We start from the raw sequence: 13,665 nt of genomic DNA on the forward strand, positions 1-13,665 counted from the left end.
GGATTGTAAGATAATAGATAGAAAGGAACTTATTTGTACGTTGGTAGGTGTTTCTACTTCTTTCTTGTTTTTGAAGGAGTATGATCATTACAGAAATTATTTTTAAAATCTCATGAACAAACAACCCTAAAAAGAAACCAATTTTCCAGTTTAATTTCACTAGCTAGTAGAAAGATTGGATTTTGTCCACATATGCTGCATTATGACCTACATTAAACTTTCTTGTTGCAGTTTGCTTACTAACGAAAATGATGCTTTAGAGAAGGAATTAATTTTTTTCTTACTATATCACTCCTATCACCCCAAACCTCCTCAAGAAGACTTTTTAAAAAATTCAGCAACAAAATAATAATTTAAAAAACCTCTCCTGACTGCAAAAATATCACTACAAAATTATAAGTCTGTGGAAAACACCTTTTTTCCTTTCATATTTTTGTATAATCAATGTGTGTAAAAGCTGACATAAAATTCACATGCACATGAGCCTTTACAATCTCCACAGTAAAGTTTTTACTATCATGTAGAAACTCCAAATATCCTCCAAAAGCCCAAACAACATAATTCAAAATATTTACACAGTACAAATAGAAACAGTCAAAAAATAGATGAGATACAAATTAGTCTCCAAATAACTTTATCATTTTTTGATTAAAAAAAAAATTCCAAATGTGTTACTAGAAAGTTAAAATTGTAATATACTGATTAATGAATAAGGATGGTTCTTTATCAAACAGCAAACTGGAATCAATTTCTAAAAAGTACTTTAATTAGACACTTGCAATTTTAATATTGTAAGCCAGGACAAGAAATCGCCACTGAAGTTTATTTGGTTTAGACTTGCTGCTGTTTACCAGGATGCTGATGGGTGTAGCACTCCTGCAATACAAAAAGGCAACTATCATGTTTATGGTCATGGGGATCTTTCTTTTGTCAGATTTCAAATTTTTAAATGAGTTACATACTACAGGAAAATATTTTTCCAAACATCTTAACTACCAGTTTTGGATCTTGCATACTGGGAAACCTAATGGAAATCAATATTTAAAAGTTTGCGATGTGTTATCTTCATGCATATAAAGAGGCATAGGTTAAGTTTGAGTGAAATATTTTTATTTTCTGAATGGACAAAAACATTATCTCAGGTGCAGGCTGTCCTTCAAATGCTGTTGGGTAAAATCAAACTCATTTTTGTCACTGAAGATGCAGCCAGCAACCTAAATTAAAATTTCAGAAGTGCAGATTTGGTGCTGTAATTAAAACAGTTACTAGTCTGACAGCTCTCCAGTTCATATCCAGTTCCTGAAGAAATTTGAGCTGTGATCTCACTAGATCTCATAAATTTCTCATTAAATGTTTGAATACAATAAAACCCAAAAAACCCTTAAGCCAACAACAGAACCTATGGGAGTAAGAGAACAAATGTAATTGTCTTTGGAAGGATTTGCCCTGATAAATTTGCAGAATAACAATTTGGTCACTGGAAACCTGGGGAACACTTTGGTATTCAAAGTTTTAAAAGTATCTCAGTAGGATTTGTTATCTAACCAATGCATCCCAGAGCAACTGCAAAGATCTGGGCTTGGATCTATTCCTGTATTAGTTTGGTCCATAGAGCTTCGTTGTCATTTCTTGGAATTTTGTCCTCTTTTACATCAAGAAAGGAACAAGCACTGCAGTCTCCCCTATGCACTAGGGATACCTCCCCACTGAACTGTCCCTTGAGCTCTGCTCCTTCCCCCTCTGCCCAGACTTCTCTGTCACTAGCTGGTCATTTTGGCTGAAAGGGATCAATTCATTGCCCTTCTAATCAGTTGGAATGCTAGATCCTGTTGTATCTGCTAGATTTTGCTTAGCAGGCTGCAGCTTCCGGAGAGCTCAGGGGGGTTACCTAGGGCAATGCAATCCGTCACATCCCGCAGTCCATTTCAGACAGCCCTGCGATCTTGCTCTGGTCAGCTATCAGCGTTACAACCAGTGATGACAGAGGTGGCAAGAAGGGTCTCCCATGAGGGTAAGAGATGACTTTAATCACATCTTGACCTGGCGACCCTCAGAAGCAGAGAGCCCTGGTGATCTGGGCGCAGGGGGGTTTTGTCAGGGGCCCAGGGGCGGTCCCTGGGCGGGGTTGGGGTACAGGAACCAATAGGGAGAGCCTGAGGGAGTGGCCAAGGCTAAGTCCGGGAACAGCAGGGGGGAACAATCTGGGATAGGAAAAAGCATTGGTAAACAGGTCGCCACAAGATCCAATGAAAAGTCAAAAATCAAGTTTCCTAAAGTTTCTAAAAGTAAATCACTCCTACAAGAACAGATCAAGCTATTTATCTGACCCACAGATAAATCATGCAGAACCTGTTAACCAACATATTTGTATTTTAATTCTTCAGAATAATAAAGGTTAGTCCTGTGTCTTTATAGCGTTTAGAGATTATGCACATACTTAATATGCAATGGAAAATAATGTAGTCCACTCTGTTGATCTCTGTTACAGTAAGGACTGTTTAATATTTCGTTGGAAGTGCCTGTTGCACCTCTTCAGAGGGCAATCTTAGAGATATGGGTTGTCATTATTTATACTGTTTCCCATGTCCTTTTGACTTTTTGTCAAGGTTTTACTAAAATTGTTATTTTCACCAACATGTAAACAAGAGGGGGAAAAAAACCCTTATTGCATTTAAAATTTGCGAGGTGTTTGCATCAGCAGGATTATTGTTGTGCCTTCTGGGTTTCATTAATAATTTTTGCTACTGTTCCTCATCTCTAGGTCTACTCTAGCTAAGTTCCTGCTCCAACTTAGCCTAACAAACATCAATTTCTCCTCCTCCAACTTCACCAAGCTTCCATGATCAGGCTAGTATTCTTCATTTTCTGCCTTCCCATGTCTTTTCTTTTTCCTAATTTTGCCTAAATTCTCTCTGGGAGAACGGAATTCTATACCTGCACTTCCAGCTGTTCCACCTCCACCCCCTCCAGGTGTCTGATTCAGTGCCTCAAGCAATCCCTTGCTTCCTCATCCTCATCAGTTTCTTCCAAGAAAGTGGTGATGGAATGTTTTATTTCACCATTCCCATATTTCTTCTCTCTTTTGAATATTTTTATTCATCTGTATTCTAAGTTCCTACAGCTGAACTGTTGCTAAATATTAGAAGCAGTAACATTAGGAAGACAAAATATACTTCAGAGTCCTGCAAGACATTGGATTACATCCAGGAAGTCATTAAAGCTACCCTGGAGACAATAGTATTGGAAGATTCTGATTTTTCTGGGTATTTTGGGAGATATGACACAAGGGTCTTATAGATCATTTTGATAGCCTTTAAGAAAAATCTTATTGAACCTATTGCAATCTTTTGTGTAAAGTATTGTGTACAACATTATAAAAAGGGGTGCCAGTCTGTGAAGAGATGAAAATAATTGAAGTATAAAGGATCTTGGGAGAAACATCTACAATAAAACAAAAATGTTTTAACTGATGGCTTGTGAGGGAAATATACTTCATGAATTAAGAATTTTGAGCATCAGGAACATGCTGCATTGTACAGTACTTGTAAGACACCCTGGACAAGCACCAGCTCACCATAGCACTCACTCAGTTTTTGGGAGGCACACTCTTCAGTGCAAAACCAGAAATATATGGCTGTTAAAAGTCTTAAAATGTCTCCACTAGCTGGTCTTTGTAAACTTGTCATGGTCTTAGCATTAGTTGTTGTTTTTTGAGGTTTTTTTCATTGCTTGCTGAAAAGGAGAAAATCATGCATCTGGGAAGGGCTGCCTGGAGGCCACCTAATCCAACCTGCTGCTCAAAGCTGCAGCAGATTCCTCAGGCCCTTGTTCTGTCAAGTTTTGACTATTGCCAAGAATGGATAATTCATAACCTCTCCAGGTCCCTCTAGCAGTGTCTAACCATCCCCAAAAAGTTTCTTCTTATGTCAAGATGGAGCTTCCAATGTTCTCACATTATTGGGCCCGTTACTTATACCCTTCCATCCCAGACCCCTGTAAAGAGCCTGGCTTCCTCTTCTCTTTATTATCCCATCAGGCAAATCCAGCTCTCAGCTGCTCATCATCCATTCTGTGCCTTCAGATCCAAACCGTCCTGGGGGCCATTCACTGGATTCACTCCAGTATATCTGTGTCAGGCTGGTTCTGGGGAGCCCCAAACTGAACATGACATTGCAGACTTGGCTTTGCAGTCCCAGATAAAGAGAAGGAAACCCAGCTGTACTGCTAATAAAGCCCCCATGCTTTTGGGTGTCTTGAAGTTCAGCAGTGTTACAACTACTCTCTGTAGTTCTTCTTTCACAAAACCTTCTAATAAATGGTAAAGAAAAGCTGATTTCCAGTCACTCCAGGGCTTGAGCAACTTATAATGATCCCACAGGTTTATTTCTGTATAGGACAGAGTTTGCTGTTGATTTCAGCACAACAACTGTTTTGATCTCTCTCCATATCAATATACAAATTCCCAAAAACCTGAGTGTTCGGGCTTCTTGACTAATGTAAATTTAATAAAAAGTTTTCATTGTGTACTGCTCAGATGAACATTGTGCTGAAATATTGTATAAACTATGTGTTCCTATCTTTGAAATTTATGATTAAATCCAAATGTCAATATGATTTATTTTTAAAACATCTCTCAATGACCATATTAGGAAAGGATAGAATTCTACAATATACAGTGGAGGAAAAAAATAGATCCTTAAAAGCTGTAGACTACAGGCATGCTATTTTACATGAAAGATAGCACTAGATTCAATAAACTTCTCTGAGTCAAGACTATTGAAGTGATTTATAAACGTGAAAATGACAATCTGCGCCTATTCCTTGTACGTGCCCTCCAAAAAATACCCTAAACTTCATCTCTGACTTTCCAAATTCATGGGCACTCATAAGATCACAACAATGAAAAAACATTATTTTGTTTTACGTCAGCAGTACTCACAATGCTTGAGAAAATTGGCTCTGACACCATTCCCATTTTATATATACACTCCATTAATTCCTGCCCTGTCTTTGCTCTACCAACTAACCTTAAGATTTAAAGGTAGGATAAAGTAAACCATTCTTGTATCCCCTTAAATATCTAGCTAACCTTTAACTTATTAATTAAAATCAAGTTTTTCAAACGTCTTAGATTCATATAAAGTAAACACACTCTTTACAAAGAAGCATTTAGGCCTTGGCCACTCAGAGGGTTGCAGGCAGAATGTTGTGTCTGCCCTGGGCCAAGCACGAAGAGCAGCTCGTGCTGCAGAACTCAAGCCTTGGCAGGCAGAGCCTTCCACAAGGCAATTTATTCCAAGAAGATGCAGAGCTGCTTCCTAGTCCCTTCTCAAATCCCAAACACCAGTTGGTGGCTATGTGCTCACATGGATGGCTGTATGAAGGTTGTCAGAGCTGAAAACCAGAAAGACCTTGGGCAGAGTAGCCATTTATGGCACTGGAGAGATGGCACCAGCATGGGGAAGCTTAGGGAAGGTGTCTGACAGAAGTAGAAAAACATGTGGGATAAAAGGGATACCAGGAGGCTCTTTAGAACACAAAGCAGACAGTTTTTTCTAGGGAAGCTAAAAGAAGGTTTGGGAGAGTTAGCCTATACAGTGCCAAGCAGAGAAATTATTTCAGCCAACCCGATGCTTGCCTCTTCTCACAGATGTTTCAGGCACTGTGCTGGACCTTGCTGTCTTATTAAATTTGAGGAAGACAGGTAGAGCCCACTCTATCAAAACCAATTTGTTGACCATATCCTCTCCCCACTGCCACGTCCTGTAGAAGAGGAGCATCTTGATGGGTGGAAGTTTAATGGAATGCCCTAGAACCTCCACGTCTGCTGCATCTCCAACTGCTTTGCTGATGGAGCGACTTCTTTGTTTTACATCTCCTCTCAAAGCCCTAATTGTGCAGTCAGGATGGGCCAGGTGCCTCTGTCTTCCCCCACCACCTACTGACATTTTCCCACCTATTCCCAAGACCAGGTTAAAGTGCTGAATGAAGATTATGGATATCCTTTGCCATAACTAAAAGTACAGAGACTAAATAGAGAGGAATGTGATGCCTCAGTCTGGGAGCTGCCGTAGGCAACACAGTACAGCAAGATGGAAATCATGGTTGTGGCTCTGCCATACTGGTTCACACACAGTGCCAAGTTTTCTTTGGGAAATGAAAGCTGGGATCTAAGTATTTTAAAACTGATAGGGTGGGATTATGTTTGAAACTGCCCATTTATGAAGGAGAAATCATTGTAGCTTTCTGTGTCCCACACCTGGCAGTAAGCCCATCTTTAAACAGCACAGAAAACCTATCTGGCAGAAAATTAAGGCGGAGAGATCAAGCAATTAAAATCAGTGATTCTCACAGTTAGTTTGGGCATACTGCACACCAATGATAGATGTTCCCATTTCATTTGTTACATACTCCTACTTAGGCAAATTACATTATATCCTTCAGATAAGCGTGTGAACAATGATTATTTCAACAAATCACTTCTTTGAAATACTTAAAAATATCTGCCTCTCCCTGTAAAAAATTTAAAAGCAATTAACAAACCTAAAGACAGCACTATTGACACAATTTTCTCTTGGGGAGACTGATAATCTGGACAATAGTTTAGTAGCTGTGTTGGTTTTTCAGTAGCTTTTGTGCCAGTTAAGGCTACACGACTGCAGAACAGCCCTGTGCTTAATTTGTATAAGGTATCTTAGTTAATCCAGCATCTTTTACAAACAATTTACGAGAGCGATACACAAGTGTAAATCTTGAAGCATAGATTATTTGCCCAAAGGTGTCTGCTACTGTAAACAGTGTGTAAGGCCATATGAAGTGTAGCTTGTTGGCACTGTTGGACGTCAGCAGCCTTTTGAGAGATTTATCCCAGCCTATGTCATTACAGAACCTGGTCCTATAGTTATTTGCGCAGCAATTTCTCTTTGGTCAAGCCTAGCAATCTCTGTCACCTAACAAATGACTTCTTAGAAAAATGGACACAAATGTTGATCAATTGCCCCCTTTGCTGCCTCTCAGTATAAGCATATTCTGCTAGTGAGTCAGCCAGAAGCTGCTCATAAGCTCTCTTAGCATGACTCTCCAAGAAGCCTTTTGATAAATGAATTAGTGGCATTTTTTTTAAATCTTGGAGCCAACCCCTAAGCTCAAGGAAAGATCTTAAACAGAGAACAAAAAGTTCCTTTACTGGATGAGAGGCATGGAAATCAAAGATACACTCAAGCACTGCTCTTCGCCTGCTGGCTTGGTTGTATTTTCACTCCTCTAAACAAAAACTGAACAAAAATGCTGTCCCCCCCCACACAAAATACCCGAGCATAAAACATCCCCTACCAAAAAGCATGCCAAAAAACCCAAAGAAAAATTCTCCCCTTCCCAATAAACAATAAAAAATAATCAAAGCCAAATAATCACCTACTTAAAGAAAACCTCCTGCCAGTTTAGAGGCACACTGCAGCAGCATTAAATTTGCCAGAAACTGGCTAAATTTCTATTATTAAAGTTTATTTCAAAGATCTTTATTAATATAATATTTTACTCTAAACCTCCTAAACCACTGCAGTTTTAAACACAGACCACTCCCCACTATCCTGCTCCTCCTCAACAGGTGCATAAGCAGCTACTCTAAAAATCACTTAAGGTGCAGAGAAATTTAAAAACAACAACAAACAACTCCCCCAGAAAAACCCAACAAACAAAACCCCCAAAAGACTGGAAGACCTGATTAGTGCTACTTTCTAAGCAAGACATGGCTTAGGACTGACACTCTGGTACCGTAAGGAAAATTCAGAAGGTGATGAGAACAGTCTAATCCACCACAGTGTGCCCCTGGGGGCAGGAATTAGTGGCTTTTATGGAACCTCAGGAACAGGCTGTACCCAGGCTCCACACATGTGGACTGGGTGACTCACTCCATTATCACCTCCTGTCTTTCATTAAAGTACTGTGGCTGTAAGTGCTACTACATTACCCTGAAAGCAGGCTCTCCCAGCCTTGTACGGCTCTCCAACCCATGGGAAACAGGAGCCTGTTTCACTGCACAGAAAGAAACCAAGATAGTAATGGCATCTCACCCCTGCCTCCCCTCCCAACCCCAAACAGAAACCCAACAAAACATTTTAGGGTACAATAGTAGTTCCCCCAAACTAATGGCAACAAATCAGAGAAACTGTTACAGCCATGCCAAGAGGCAGAAGCCAGAAAGATTTGACAGAATCAAAAAGGGCTGGAAAGCAAAACAAGATTGCAAGTTTGTGTTTTGTAGTATGAAATCAGTATCTAGAGAGGCAGGAATGTTTCCCTCAAAATCCTACATTACTGCCCTTAAAGAACTCAGATTGGTTTTTGATGTGTGATTAAAAACCTTAATAAAAATATAACTGTCCATAGCTCCTTCCCCCTACCTTCCAGTCCTGAAGGCAAAACAGCTCGTTCACAACTGCAACTCTCCTACTTCCAGGGCATGCAGGCTGTGTCTCTCTCTGAGGTGTTAACAAGCCACTTACATCTAAAGCAGAAGGTAACCTCAGCTTTATACAAGACAGAATCAATTTATTTAGCACATCTGTCATGTACACTCTGCATCACCTGTGGATGGCTTTGAATATCATGGTTTCTTTTGCTAGTCCTACAAAGCCAAAATGTATTGAAAAAAAAATAAACTTTGCTCATTTTTGTTTGTTGATGTATCTTTTGGTTTATTTTAAAGCTAAGTGCAATCACTTGATGCCTATTTAAAAACCATAAAGCAGCATGGGTGGAACCAAGAGCAAACCCAAAAGCAAGGGCAAGCATCATAACCCATACACACATGAAAGAGCACTGCTCAAGACTAGCTGAATGCACAGGCCGGAGAAGAAGGTTGTCTTGTTTTTGAGCTTGTAAATGGAATGGTTTTATTTCTTTAAAGGCTGGATAAACACAGCTAATAGATCTCTAGATTGGCCTTCTTGCTTTCTCCTCTGAAAATGCTACTGCAACAGAGCTTTGGTAACAGACAGATGTTTGCTGGTTTGGAAGTGGTGTTTATTGACTCTTTTGCTCTGCTCTTACTTTGAGCTTCCCTTCCATTTTTTATGTTTCCTGCTGTTCCCTCTCTCTCCTTTGGACTGGAAGCTTGCAAGAGTACCATTATCTCACATGCAACACTTCCAGTGGCCACTAAAAATCAGTCATATGCACAGATGAACACCTGCATAGAAAACATTGGGGTATTTTTGGTTTGCCTTTTTTTTTTTTTTTTAATCAAGGAAAGACAGAAATCTTCTTACAGTATAAATAACCCCTGCAAAACAACAACAACAACAACAACAACAACAACAACAACAACAACAAAAAACCAAACCCAAACCAACAAAACCCCAAAAAGACCTGACCCTCCCCCCCAAAAAAACCACTCCACCTTAGTACACGATTGATTTGGTGCCTCCAGTTCAGCAAGGAAAGCCAGCAGCCTATGCCCAGTGCTATGCACTCTTTCCTCTGGGTGTTATCTGCTGAAGTTTGCTTCTCTTGGAGAGAGCATTGAATTGCAGATTGTAAGGCAAAGTGGTAAAAGAAAAACACCTTTTTTTTAATTTTTAGTGTTTCAGACCTGGATCCTCAGAGCTTATACAGACAAAGCCGTGATTAATAGGTCTTGGGTTGAGGGAAAAACACACATCTTTCCTCTGTCTATATGTCTGGATAAAGTAAAGCCACAACATAAAGCCTTTGTAATATGTCCATTGATGCCAGTTCATTTATCAGAGAAGATAGAAAGGGATCTGACCCAGGAGAAATATTTACTTCAGCCATAAATACTCTGTGCCTATAATGAATTCATCATCTGATTTTCTCTATCCCCCGTGCTGAGATCTGGAGAAGCTTCCTTGCTTGCTTTCTTTTTTTGCCTACTGTTTGGCACAGAGGCTGTTTGAGCAGAGCTGAACTGTAAATGCCATGATCACAAATCTAGCATCTAGCTGGCACCAGGGACAGAAAAAGGTTCTATTTACAGCTCCTCTGGGCAGTGTTAGCCAGTGGACACGCTGCTGCTCTGCCCATCCTTGGGACAACCTTCACAGGAATACAGCTTTTGCTTTGTGATAAGATATGACAAGGCCTTCAGGTTTGTCAGAATGTTCCTCTTGTCCCCTCCCTTCTGCTCTACAATATTCTGGAGTTGCTCAAACCTGTGTCTGAACAAAGGCATTTGAAGCAGCTGTATCTGAATGGAAATTGGACAGGTTTCAAAGAGGAAGACGCATGCTGACCTTCATGGTAAGTACTGTGAAATACTGAAAGCTAGCAAATTCTCTTTGACTCCATAAGCTTTTAAATCACCCTTTTTATTTTTCTTTTTACAATTATTTTTTTTTCTCTCTAACCCCTGTGCAGCTGAGTTAAAACAGAACTCTCTTTCTCCTTAAGTAATGAGGTAGAAAACAGCTTATGTAGTTTATAGAGAAACTCAAAGGAACTTACAGACATTTAAGCAGAAATTTCTGAGTGTCCATTCTGACAAGGAGCAGAAGGGTATTCTGAGTTCTTATTGCCATCAAAACTACTACACAAATCTTAAATAAATACAGTGAGCAACAACTTACAGTGTGAGATGGAAGAGAGAGGTCAATGTGCACATGTGATCACAATATATGTCACTGAAAGTGTACCTCTGTTACCTGCTGAATTTTATTGCCTTAAATAACTCCTCTAAAATATGAAGTGCATGAATTGCATCCACAATGATAGCTGGAACCACAAACAAAAATCTTCAAGCAAAGTGATTATAACTTGACTGCTGTCAGTGTTGTGCCACACAGCTTGTTCCTGGGGCAGTCACATACCAACAGTGAGGAGGAAGTAAACACCCAGTTACTGCAGAGCTCCTCAGAAACCCTAGAACTGCTGACCTGAGCCAGCAATAGATTCCTTTAGTGTGTATTATAGCGCATATGAATACATCAACTTCGAGATTTCCTTTTAAATACGCATTTCTTTAGAAAACCTAATTTAAGAGTACCTTCACTTGTTAATTCTGTGTTGATGGTTGAATAAATGACTACTTCTTGCCAAGACGCCCTTGTAAAAGCAGCTGTTGAAATCAAGTGGTCCTTTCCTGACTGTTTCCAAGATTTAAGTAAACTATGTTTTATCAACAAAGTAGCCTCATTTGAGAGTTTTGGACTGAGCTGCAGCAAACTAAAGACAAAGATCTCAAATGTTCTTAGATGAGATTCAATGGAAGTGGAAAAAGGTAGTGTGGGATGCCCAGATCTCACCCTGTATTAACTCTAAGGTAAATACTGTTTACACAGGCAGTGTGATAATCATACAACCTTGTTAAACACTGGCTAATAATTGTACTTATTCAGAACCTTTCATCTCATCATCGCAGAGCCCTCTGCAAACACAAATTCATTTTTACAACATTGTAGGAGTAGCTAAACAATTACTAAAGATGCCAGATCTCTGGGGTAGAAACCATGGAATCACAGAATCATAGAATGGCTTGGGGTCGAAAGGACATTAAAGATTACCTTGTTCCAACCCCCTGCCATGGGCAGGGACACCTTCCACTATCCCAGGTTGCTCAGAGCCCCATCCAACCTGGCCTTGGACACTTCCAGGGATGGGGCACCCACAGCTTCTCTGGGCAGCCTGTGCCAGGACCTCACCATCCTCACAGGGAAGAATTTTTTCCTCATAGCCAATCTAAGCCCACTCTCTGTCAGTTTGAAGCCATTCCCTCTTGTCCTGTCACTACATGCCCTTATAGAAAGCCCCTCTTCATCTCTCTTGTAGGCCCTCTTTAGGGCTTCCCTGAAGTTTTCCATACTCCAGGCCGAACAATCTCAATTATATCAACCTTTCCTCATGGCAGAAGTGCTCCATCCCTCTGACCTTCTGGACTCACTCCAGCAGCTCCATGTCCTTCCTGTGCTGGGACCCCAGAGCTGGATGCAGACCTGCAAGTGGGTTCTCACCAGAGCAGAGGGGCAGAATCCCCTCCCTGGACCTCCTGGTCAGGCTGCTTTGGATGCAGCCCAGGAGGTTGGCTTTCTGGGCTGCCAGTGCACATTGCTGGCTCCTGTTGAGCTTCTCAGCAGCTAACACCCCAAAATCCATCTCCCCAGGGCAAGTCTCAATCCATTCTCCTCCTGTTCTGTGTCTGTGTTTGGTACTGCTCCAACCCTCTGCAGGACCTCGCACTTGGCCTTGTTGAACTTCATGAGGTTCACACGGGGCCGCCTCTCAACCCTGTCCAAGTCCTCTCTCTGTAAAGAGACACAATTCTCCACATCCTTACCCAGAGTTAAGGGCAGACCCCATAACTCTGCTGTAGACTGTAGGAATCGGCTATACTGGAGTTTTTACGTTAAAGGCAGCAGAGTAAAAATGAAGCTCTAGTTTCCTTGGGCTCTGTTCATAACAACAAAAAATTATTTCTCATAACTAAAGGTCAGGCTCTTAAACCAGTGACACAAAGACATCCTGCACAGCAAACCACAGACCAGAAAAAGGAAAGTCAGTCAGCCATCTTAATCTGATAAACTGGTTTTGGCAACAAATTAAAACAGTTGTTTCATATTTGTGGGCAGTTTTTAATGGCTTGTTCTTGCATTTTAAGGTACTGGTTCAAGATTTCAGGTTTATGACAGGAAATGTATTTAACTGTTTTTCTTTTTGCTCTGAAAGAATAATGATGATGCAGTGACTACAGCGAGAGATAACTTATGTCCTCATTGGAATCAGCGAAGAAATGCCTCAAGGTGAGTATCTAGCATAAAATCTAAATTATGTATCAATTTATGTGCGTAGCAACATGGAAGTTCCCCAAGTAATCTGGAAGGCTGGCAGATGGCACAGGCTCAACTTCATTAAAAAACAATGTGAAAGACCAGATTCCGAATTAAGATTTCTTGTCTAAAAGCGGTATAGGGGAAAAACAAACTTTTCCAAATATCCATATAGCCACAGACTAGCTACTAGTTGAACCACTGTCAATGTCAAAGGACACATCTAGTTTTCGTGTTGTTAACGGCCAGTGTTTTAATTAAAGAGGCATGAAAAGTGACCAGTGAAGTATGAGATGTGATGGAAAACAGAACTATTCTCCAACTGATGAGCACGGCTTCCCTTGCTTTCCCTTACCAGGGCAAATTGCAGATACCAAGGACCAGAGGAGGATCAGGGGAGTGAATTTAAGTTCCTTCTGGATCCCTGATGTCAAGATCTCTTTATGCCGGTCTCGTCCCTCACATTTAATAGAAAACCCCACAGTCATCTGGAGACTGACCAGTACAATACCTACTGGTAATATCATGTGTTATGATGTCTTCACGAATTTTACTACAGTTTTCAATCCATCTATTTCCTCCTAACTTTCTCTTTGACACTTCACTTTAGCCCTTAGCCCTTCTTGCCTTATTTCCCTTTCTTGTATCCCTGCTGAATTCACTTCTCATCTCTCCTGTTGTTTGTTTTCCTAATCAAATAATCTCCTTCCATTTTTTACTGAGCACCACTTACTTAATATTTAAACAAATTAAATAAACCAAATCAAATTAAATGAACCAAATCAAAAAAGTCTGTTGTCCCTATGTAATGTTTATCTGCTTGTTTAATATATTGTTCTGTGGGATACTGAAACTGAAGTGTTCAGCCATGGATTGCCTTAGCCTG

At 40.3% G+C, this 13,665-nt stretch overlaps 1 long non-coding RNA gene across 2 annotated transcripts; it reads left to right on the forward strand.

Annotated features, from left to right (window-relative positions):
- The first annotated feature begins 9,968 nt into the window (after positions 1-9,968).
- Positions 9,969-13,563, forward strand: LOC116443240. 2 transcript variants are annotated; one of them, XR_004239790.1, is made up of 4 exons: positions 9,969-10,108; positions 10,189-10,260; positions 12,679-12,752; positions 13,138-13,563. It is a non-coding gene; the product is annotated as an uncharacterized LOC116443240 (long non-coding RNA). The 2 variants fall into 2 exon arrangements; XR_004239789.1 differs by having other exon boundaries at positions 9,969-10,260.
- Positions 13,564-13,665: the final 102 nt, after the last annotated feature.

The sequence above is a fragment of the Corvus moneduloides genome, chromosome 4 (genome assembly GCF_009650955.1).
Source record: "Corvus moneduloides isolate bCorMon1 chromosome 4, bCorMon1.pri, whole genome shotgun sequence".
Taxonomy (NCBI): domain Eukaryota; kingdom Metazoa; phylum Chordata; class Aves; order Passeriformes; family Corvidae; genus Corvus; species Corvus moneduloides.